Below are 10,491 nucleotides of genomic sequence, written 5' to 3'. Positions count from 1 at the left end.
CCCTCTAATCGCCGCCATTGCCTCGCTCTTGTAATTTCCTTTTTCATGACATTGGAGCTCCAATAATTATTTTAAACTTTCGTTTCAGAAGTAACTCAAAGAAAAAAATGGTTGCTGGAGGGTAATTTAAAGGGAAGTTTTCCCAACTTCTTTAGATTTTCTTAGTGTCAAGAAATTTCGGGGAGGGGTTGTAGCCCCTTATTCCCCCCTCCTCCGCGTACGCCAGTGGGGTAAGCAAATTGTGTCTCTGCTAGTAGTGGATTCCCGAGATCCTTGGATTTCAAAGCGACAGCGTGGGCACTACATTATCTGGGAGTTACCAAAGGGAACCCCACGATACAATTAACCATGGAAAATAATTGTAGAAATTGACTGACATATTTAAAATTATAACACAGTACTATTGTACTTGTACTTTGATTGTTGTTCTGTCTCATTCATTTTCTCTTTTCAAAAACTTCCACCTAGTACATTATATTTCCATTTCCACTCTGTCTTCAAAACTCTTCATTCACCAAGCTATAGTAAATGTTCCTCTTCCTTCTGTGAGATTGGCATCATGGTTTCCAAGAATGAATGTCTTTCTTCAAATCGAAACTGTCCCTCTTACAACAAAGGATGGGGTGGAGGTAGGGGCTTCGAACACCTGCGGGGCAAGTCTTCCTTTTCCATGGAATTCCAGTAATTGTCACGTAGTGAGATCAAGTTCAACATATTTGTGCAGAGGATGAAGTGATCCCACAACTTAGATGTTTACATATTATCAATAGCTTGCGGATTTTTTGCGTATTTGCCTTTTTCATTCTTTCGTAGTAAAACATAGGCTTTTAATGTTCTAAGTTCTGCTTCAAGGTGTTTGTAGTCCAAAAACGCATTTTTATATAGTTCCTATAAATGCATATTTGGTAGGTTAGTGCCTATTTTGCTTAATCGTGCCTAAAATGCCTATTCTGCCATTTTTGCTTATTTCAGCTTTGTTATGCGTCTTTGGCTTTCCCTATGTAGAATGTAAGCCTTTGAACTGACTGAAAGCCTCAATCGGGGTAAGCAAACTGGACAACTTGTTGGTGACTCATCAGTCATCACCGTGGACATAACGACACCTACCGCCTAACTACCCTTTCTTTTTTCCACCTGAAATCTTGTAGCAGTCAATCCGTACTCATTTGCTTTGTTGTGTGTGTGTGTGTGAAAGGAAGTAGTCAGTTATCTGTGGAGATATCATGTTCATATGTTTAAAAATGCCAAAAGCACAAGACTGCCAGATGTGTATTAATTTAAAAATGGATTTCTGCAAAAGTTTGTTTAACCAGCGACGGAAAATTTGATTTTTGTTATTCAGCATCGCTTTTCTTCCACTTTTGGCTAATCGCGAGGATTCGGATGAGGGATGACATTACATTTATGAAGGAACACTCGCAAAGAACATCCATGCCCAGGCCAGGATTCGAACCTGGAACCCCTGCTGTGCTATCCACTTCCCCACGGAGATCGGCCCCACTGACAGAAAAGTAATTTTCTGTCAAGCTTGTGTTAAATTACTATACAAATAAATATTCTATCCCACATACACATACCTATATATTTTTACAAAATATCCTTGTTCAAAACTCAGGTTCTCTGTACGTGATTTTAGGCTTCTCTGAAAATGTTTTTCTACCTATCGCGTTATTAGGAAACAAGAATAAATGGTGAACAATGCACACCGAAATGAACCCTCTTACATTGCCTTAGTTCTGAATGAAACAATGCTAAGTTATGTGAAAAACTTAGTGTAGTGCCTTTGTGTTGCATAAGTCAAACGATGCTATTTATTCTAAAATGTAATGCCATACAAATTAACAGCTCACGTATTGGTGTAATGTTCGGAATCAGCGCAATGAGTAACGCCAGTTCATTTCTTCAGATACATTTTATTGGGAACATTTACAATTTATTTTAAGGGTGCAATTTTTTTTCATAACTTGCAAACAATTGGGCATGAAACTGGTGGAATTTACGTAAAAATGGCAAAGGCAATAGTGGCAACGGAAAAAGTGGCAAATTGAAAATGGCAACGATAAAAATGGTGAGAATAAAATTGGCAAATACAATTATTATGATTTTACTTGAAAATTGAGAAATTTCTCGCATTTCACAGTTTGAAATTAAAATTCAATATAATGGTATATTTTTGCAGATATATTTACAAGAAGTATAACTTGCACATGTAGCTCAATATCGGACACACTGGACGGAGCAGAACTAAGCCTGAAATCTTCTTCATTAAGTTTTAGCCTAATGTACGAATTTCCATTGATTGATTTTGTTTATTTTACTTAAATTTTCTTGGATGATCGCGAAGATGAGGATGTGTGATGATTAGGGTGCGGATTTATAGGCACTGAAAACCTCTGAAATAGGCAGGCAATAGGCACCAAAATTATGCAAATAGGCACTTAAAAAGGGGCTCTAAAATATGCAACTAAAATAAAAATACATTAAAATAGGCATTTTTTTTACTTCCAATGCACATGCATACTGTATTAGCATTCCAGTTTACATATAAAAGTGCGCTAACAATTCACAAATTTCAGAGAATCGTCAGTTAAAGTAATTCTCGCAGAAATAACTTGAGCTAACGATTGGTACGTGAATAATTGTTCTGAAGTGATGAAAACACGATTTGCACCATTTTAACAAAACAAATATTTTAAAGGATGTTCCGATTAAAATTTCTCCGGAGAAATGAATTTCTGTTACCCACTGTACTAATTGCGCACATATGTTTCACAAATAATTGACAATAGTTTGAATCAAATCATCATTTGCAGGGAAGCTAGGATAACACAACCTGGTTAATTTATTTATTTGAATGTATTTTACTTGCACTTTTTGCACGAGTAGATGAGCTGTTCATCTGTGTATTCGCATAACATTTTAGAATAAATAATATCGTTTGACTTAGTGTCAGTGCTCGAAGTGAGTCGGGGGGTGTAAGGGGTACCTTCCACGTAGGCGCCCAAAAGTCAACCTCATTTCCACATAGTGCACCCTGGACTAAAGACTAACGAGGCTCTGGCGACTAGCACTATGGCCAGTATAATTTTGTGTGTGTTGTCCTGTTTTTTGTCCTTGTGTGTGCTGAGTGCCCGTTTGCGGCCTCAGCTTTTAACAGAAGTCAGAACATTTTAGGATTTTTAGTTACGCAACGTTCAAGTTGTTATTTGTAATGATAAGGGGCTGGCCCCCGTATAATGTGGCGGGAGCAAAATAGCCTAAGTGCTGACGCTCCCAAAATTTTAAATTCAAATTCAAAAATTCGAAGTGAGTCGGCATGCGAGCGGATGGCATCATCGCACAAATGCGCCAAGACACGCTATTAGTGTAATTCTCCATATTCAACACAAAGCCACTAAACGAAGTTTGTCACATAACATAGCATTGTTACATTTAGAACTGAGGTAATGTAAGCTGAAGGCTCGTCACAGTGTGCATTGTTCACCATTTATCCTTGTTCCCAAACAACACGAGAGGTAGAAAAACATTTTCTGAGGAGTGGAAATTTATACGTGAGCAGCTCAGAGTTTTGAACAAGTGCAATACATAAAACTATACATATGTACGTAGTTCCTAGGTAGCTACATGTGATATTTCCCATGTGAAAGAAAATGTTTATTTGGAAGTAATTTAACAGTTGAAGATGTCTGCTTCATACAAGCTTGAGAGAAAATTACTTTTCCGTGTGGGGACGACCTCCGTGGCGGAGTTGTTAGTACAACAAGGCTACAACTCAGGGGTCCCGGGTTGGAATCCCGGCCTGTGCATGGGTGTTCCTTGTGAGCAGTGTGGTGCCCAGGATTTTCGATAGGGAGGAGTTATGTATATTTTTTCTTGGTAGTCAGCCCTCATTTTGTCATATTTTCCTACCTTTGACGTTCTTTTTTTTAGGAATACTGGGCGAAAGGGGGGTTATAACCCCCATCAAGCCCCCTTTGTGCACGCCACTGCTTCTGAGTGTCTTCATCAGTTTCATCATATCACTCATCCTCATCGATGCGATTAGCCAAACGTGGAGAAAAGCGGCGCTAAATAACAAAAATTAAGTTTTCAGCCGTAAAACAACCTTCTGCATCAATCTATTTTTGATTAATACACTTCTGACTGCCTTGTGCTTTGGCATTTTTAAACATATGAACCCGATATCTCCACACATAACTGCCTATCTCCTATCACACGCTCAACAAAGCAGATGAGTACTGGTTGACACCAGAGGCTTTCTGGTGGAAAAAAGGAAGTAGTGGGTTCAAATTTGGCGAATACCATATTTCAGTCAGTTCAATGTAACCAATGGCTTACCTTTTTCAATGTAGGGAAAGCCAAAGACGCATAAAACAAGCTGAAGTTATCAAAAAAGGCAGAATAGGCATGTTTAGGCACGATTAAGCAAAATAGACACTAACCCTCAAAATAGGCATTTATACGCACTAAATGCGTTTTCGGACTATAAACACCATGAAATGAACTTTAAACATTAAAGCCTATGTTTTTCTGCAAAGGAATAAAGAAGGCAAATAAGCAAAAATCCGCACCCTAGTGATGATATTTTAAAACTGAAGAAGGGACACTCACAAAGAACACCTAACCAGGCCAGGATTCCAACCCGAGACCTGTGCCATCGTAGCGCGCAGTGCTAACTACTCCGCCGCGGAGTAGTTCTCTTAAAAGAAGATGAAACACGGTTGTAGCAGCAATACCGACCTAGTTTAACTTTAATGTGGTGACATGATGACAGTGTGGCAGCGGGTGGGATGATCTGTGAAAATGTTGCTAACTCGGGGAAACCATGCCTCCTCACTTCGAGCACTGCAAATCCTCTTTTTTTTTTAAAGTGATAGGTAGAAAAACAAACCCTGTCCTGGATACGTTTTCGGAGTAGCCGAAAATCACGTAACCAGCTGATAGTTTTAAACAAGGCCGTTACATAAAATTACATATTTTTCCCATGTGGGAAATAAATATTAATCTGTCTTTTGATTTTAGGGTGTTTTTGAAGTGCTTAGTTTTCTTTATTTTTGTGCCCATATGTCTGCCTATTTGAGGGCTTTTTAGTGCTTTTAAATCCGCACCCTCATTGCTAGACATTATACACGTACACATTAATATCTACTGTTTTCCGCGCTTGGTTTAAAAACTGAAAAGTGGAGTTTGATCTTTCCAATTTCCCTTCAATTATGTCCATGGAATGATAACTACCAATTTTATTGTATTGTCTTCACACATGCATATTTCTCAACACTTATCCCTTAATAATCAAGTAATGTAATTTTATCATAAATCGATTGTGTTTTAAATAAAAATGAGAACTTAGCAATATTCCAGTGGTTTCGAGGCCAAATATGTGACGCATACATAAAACATAAAAACTTTCACTGTCAAACGGGAGGAAAGCAAAGTAACAAGAGGAGAAAAAATAACGGATCCTGGTGTGTATTACAGTACCAAGTTTAGTTTTAAGGAACATATGTATCCACTATGTCGTAAACCAAGGGTACGAAAAATTCTGTTTTTGTCAGATGTCGTGGATAAGATCTGACAAGCGTAAAAATATTAGAAGTTGTTGATTGATGTGATGAATAAAGATAGAACTCTAAAAGTAGTGTGCCAATGTTTTCGACATTGTGAAACAAAACATGCCAATCGTATATTTCTTTAACTTTCCTATTGTTTTTTTTGGCACTTGACAATTAATGAATTAAATATTTCCTCAATTATAGTATCAGTTACATTTCTTTTATATATTCACAGGCCGGGATTCCAACCCGGGACCCCTGAGTTGTAGCCTTGTTGTACTAACAACTCCGCCACGGAGGTCGTCCCCACACGGAAAAGTAATTTTCTCTCAAGCTTGTATGAAGCAGACATCTTCAACTGTTAAATTACTTCCAAATAAACATTTTCTTTCACATGGGAAATATCACATGTAGCTACCTAGGAACTACGTACATATGTATAGTTTTATGTATTGCACTTGTTCAAAACTCTGAGCTGCTCACGTATAAATTTCCACTCCTCAGAAAATGTTTTTCTACCTCTCGTGTTGTTTGGGAACAAGGATAAATGGTGAACAATGCACACTGTGACGAGCCTTCAGCTTACATTACCTCAGTTCTAAATGTAACAATGCTATGTTATGTGACAAACTTCGTTTAGTGGCTTTGTGTTGAATATGGAGAATTACACTAATAGCGTGTCTTGGCGCATTTGTGCGATGATGCCATCCGCTCGCATGCCGACTCACTTCGAATTTTTGAATTTGAATTTAAAATTTTGGGAGCGTCAGCACTTAGGCTATTTTGCTCCCGCCACATTATACGGGGGCCAGCCCCTTATCATTACAAATAACAACTTGAACGTTGCGTAACTAAAAATCCTAAAATGTTCTGACTTCTGTTAAAAGCTGAGGCCGCAAACGGGCACTCAGCACACACAAGGACAAAAAACAGGACAACACACACAAAATTATACTGGCCATAGTGCTAGTCGCCAGAGCCTCGTTAGTCTTTAGTCCAGGGTGCACTATGTGGAAATGAGGTTGACTTTTGGGCGCCTACGTGGAAGGTACCCCTTACACCCCCCGACTCACTTCGAGCACTGACACTAAGTCAAACGATATTATTTATTCTAAAATGTTATGCGAATACACAGATGAACAGCTCATCTACTCGTGCAAAAAGTGCAAGTAAAATACATTCAAATAAATAAATTAACCAGGTTGTGTTATCCTAGCTTCCCTGCAAATGATGATTTGATTCAAACTATTGTCAATTATTTGTGAAACATATGTGCGCAATTAGTACAGTGGGTAACAGAAATTCATTTCTCCGGAGAAATTTTAATCGGAACATCCTTTAAAATATTTGTTTTGTTAAAATGGTGCAAATCGTGTTTTCATCACTTCAGAACAATTATTCACGTACCAATCGTTAGCTCAAGTTATTTCTGCGAGAATTACTTTAACTGACGATTCTCTGAAATTTGTGAATTGTTAGCGCACTTTTATATGTAAACTGGAATGCTAATACAGTATGCATGTGCATTGGAAGTAAAAAAAATGCCTATTTTAATGTATTTTTATTTTAGTTGCATATTTTAGAGCCCCTTTTTAAGTGCCTATTTGCATAATTTTGGTGCCTATTGCCTGCCTATTTCAGAGGTTTTCAGTGCCTATAAATCCGCACCCTAATCATCACACATCCTCATCTTCGCGATCATCCAAGAAAATTTAAGTAAAATAAACAAAATCAATCAATGGAAATTCGTACATTAGGCTAAAACTTAATGAAGAAGATTTCAGGCTTAGTTCTGCTCCGTCCAGTGTGTCCGATATTGAGCTACATGTGCAAGTTATACTTCTTGTAAATATATCTGCAAAAATATACCATTATATTGAATTTTAATTTCAAACTGTGAAATGCGAGAAATTTCTCAATTTTCAAGTAAAATCATAATAATTGTATTTGCCAATTTTATTCTCACCATTTTTATCGTTGCCATTTTCAATTTGCCACTTTTTCCGTTGCCACTATTGCCTTTGCCATTTTTACGTAAATTCCACCAGTTTCATGCCCAATTGTTTGCAAGTTATGAAAAAAAATTGCACCCTTAAAATAAATTGTAAATGTTCCCAATAAAATGTATCTGAAGAAATGAACTGGCGTTACTCATTGCGCTGATTCCGAACATTACACCAATACGTGAGCTGTTAATTTGTATGGCATTACATTTTAGAATAAATAGCATCGTTTGACTTATGCAACACAAAGGCACTACACTAAGTTTTTCACATAACTTAGCATTGTTTCATTCAGAACTAAGGCAATGTAAGAGGGTTCATTTCGGTGTGCATTGTTCACCATTTATTCTTGTTTCCTAATAACGCGATAGGTAGAAAAACATTTTCAGAGAAGCCTAAAATCACGTACAGAGAACCTGAGTTTTGAACAAGGATATTTTGTAAAAATATATAGGTATGTGTATGTGGGATAGAATATTTATTTGTATAGTAATTTAACACAAGCTTGACAGAAAATTACTTTTCTGTCAGTGGGGCCGATCTCCGTGGGGAAGTGGATAGCACAGCAGGGGTTCCAGGTTCGAATCCTGGCCTGGGCATGGATGTTCTTTGTGAGTGTTCCTTCATAAATGTAATGTCATCCCTCATCCGAATCCTCGCGATTAGCCAAAAGTGGAAGAAAAGCGATGCTGAATAACAAAAATCAAATTTTCCGTCGCTGGTTAAACAAACTTTTGCAGAAATCCATTTTTAAATTAATACACATCTGGCAGTCTTGTGCTTTTGGCATTTTTAAACATATGAACATGATATCTCCACAGATAACTGACTACTTCCTTTCACACACACACACACACAACAAAGCAAATGAGTACGGATTGACTGCTACAAGATTTCAGGTGGAAAAAAGAAAGGGTAGTTAGGCGGTAGGTGTCGTTATGTCCACGGTGATGACTGATGAGTCACCAACAAGTTGTCCAGTTTGCTTACCCCGATTGAGGCTTTCAGTCAGTTCAAAGGCTTACATTCTACATAGGGAAAGCCAAAGACGCATAACAAAGCTGAAATAAGCAAAAATGGCAGAATAGGCATTTTAGGCACGATTAAGCAAAATAGGCACTAACCTACCAAATATGCATTTATAGGAACTATATAAAAATGCGTTTTTGGACTACAAACACCTTGAAGCAGAACTTAGAACATTAAAAGCCTATGTTTTACTACGAAAGAATGAAAAAGGCAAATACGCAAAAAATCCGCAAGCTATTGATAATATGTAAACATCTAAGTTGTGGGATCACTTCATCCTCTGCACAAATATGTTGAACTTGATCTCACTACGTGACAATTACTGGAATTCCATGGAAAAGGAAGACTTGCCCCGCAGGTGTTCGAAGCCCCTACCTCCACCCCATCCTTTGTTGTAAGAGGGACAGTTTCGATTTGAAGAAAGACATTCATTCTTGGAAACCATGATGCCAATCTCACAGAAGGAAGAGGAACATTTACTATAGCTTGGTGAATGAAGAGTTTTGAAGACAGAGTGGAAATGGAAATATAATGTACTAGGTGGAAGTTTTTGAAAAGAGAAAATGAATGAGACAGAACAACAATCAAAGTACAAGTACAATAGTACTGTGTTATAATTTTAAATATGTCAGTCAATTTCTACAATTATTTTCCATGGTTAATTGTATCGTGGGGTTCCCTTTGGTAACTCCCAGATAATGTAGTGCCCACGCTGTCGCTTTGAAATCCAAGGATCTCGGGAATCCACTACTAGCAGAGACACAATTTGCTTACCCCACTGGCGTACGCGGAGGAGGGGGGAATAAGGGGCTACAACCCCTCCCCGAAATTTCTTGACACTAAGAAAATCTAAAGAAGTTGGGAAAACTTCCCTTTAAATTACCCTCCAGCAACCATTTTTTTCTTTGAGTTACTTCTGAAACGAAAGTTTAAAATAATTATTGGAGCTCCAATGTCATGAAAAAGGAAATTACAAGAGCGAGGCAGTGGGGGTGATTAGACGGCGAGAGGGGCAATTGTCCCTCAACTTTTCGCCACTTCTACCCCCGTACTTTGCTAAACCTTATCTACAAAGGAAAATATACTGCCTTTGCCCCCCCCCCCCCCCCCCAGTTTTGGCACTTGCCCCTTCCGACTCGACTTCGCCCTCACCCTCACGACTCAACCTCGCCCTCACCCTCACACGCCATCACCCTCACGACTCACCAGTCGCCCTCACCCTCACGACTTGCCTTTTGCCCTCACCCTCACGACTCGACTTGGCCCTCACCCTCACACGCCCTCACCCTCACGACTAGCCTTTCACCCTCACCCTCACGGATCGATCTCGCCCTCACCCTCACCCTCACAAGTCTTCGGAGGGTGAGGGTGAGGTCTGCCCTCATGAGGGTCGCCCTCCGGAGGGTGACCACCTCTGATCATGACACAGTTTGTCGTTGATGTGATTCACTGTTCAAGCAATATGGCCAGGATGTCTAGGATCTCCCTATATGTATGCCGAATGTGCATAAATTATATATCGTCTGAATCTGTGATTCATTCTGCGTACAACGGTATATCGTTCATATCTTCAGGGCAAATAGCCTGAGCTAAAGTCATTTCAAGGTACCGCTGCATTTTGAAGCTTGAATCAGTGGCGTGCCGACCATTCCTTTTGGGGGTACAACTCACGTTACATTGGTCATATGATAATAATGCAAATATTTTTGTGTTCCTTACATGTCAGCAATCATTTCCATGCGCATGTCGACACTGTCATGTACTTTTTCTTGCGAGGGAGGGGGGTACCCCATTTTTTCCCCCAGAAATTTTGGAATTTTGATAGTTAGCCCCTCCCCCCTGCCATATATATATGCCAAATTTGCATTAATTTCATATAGTCTGAATCTCTGGTTCATTCCACGTAC

This window comes from Lepisma saccharinum, chromosome 14, assembly GCF_977018435.1.
Source record: "Lepisma saccharinum chromosome 14, izLepSacc3.1, whole genome shotgun sequence".
In the NCBI taxonomy this organism is placed as follows: Eukaryota; Metazoa; Arthropoda; class Insecta; order Zygentoma; family Lepismatidae; genus Lepisma; species Lepisma saccharinum.
Note: the sequence above shows the minus strand (reverse complement) of the source record.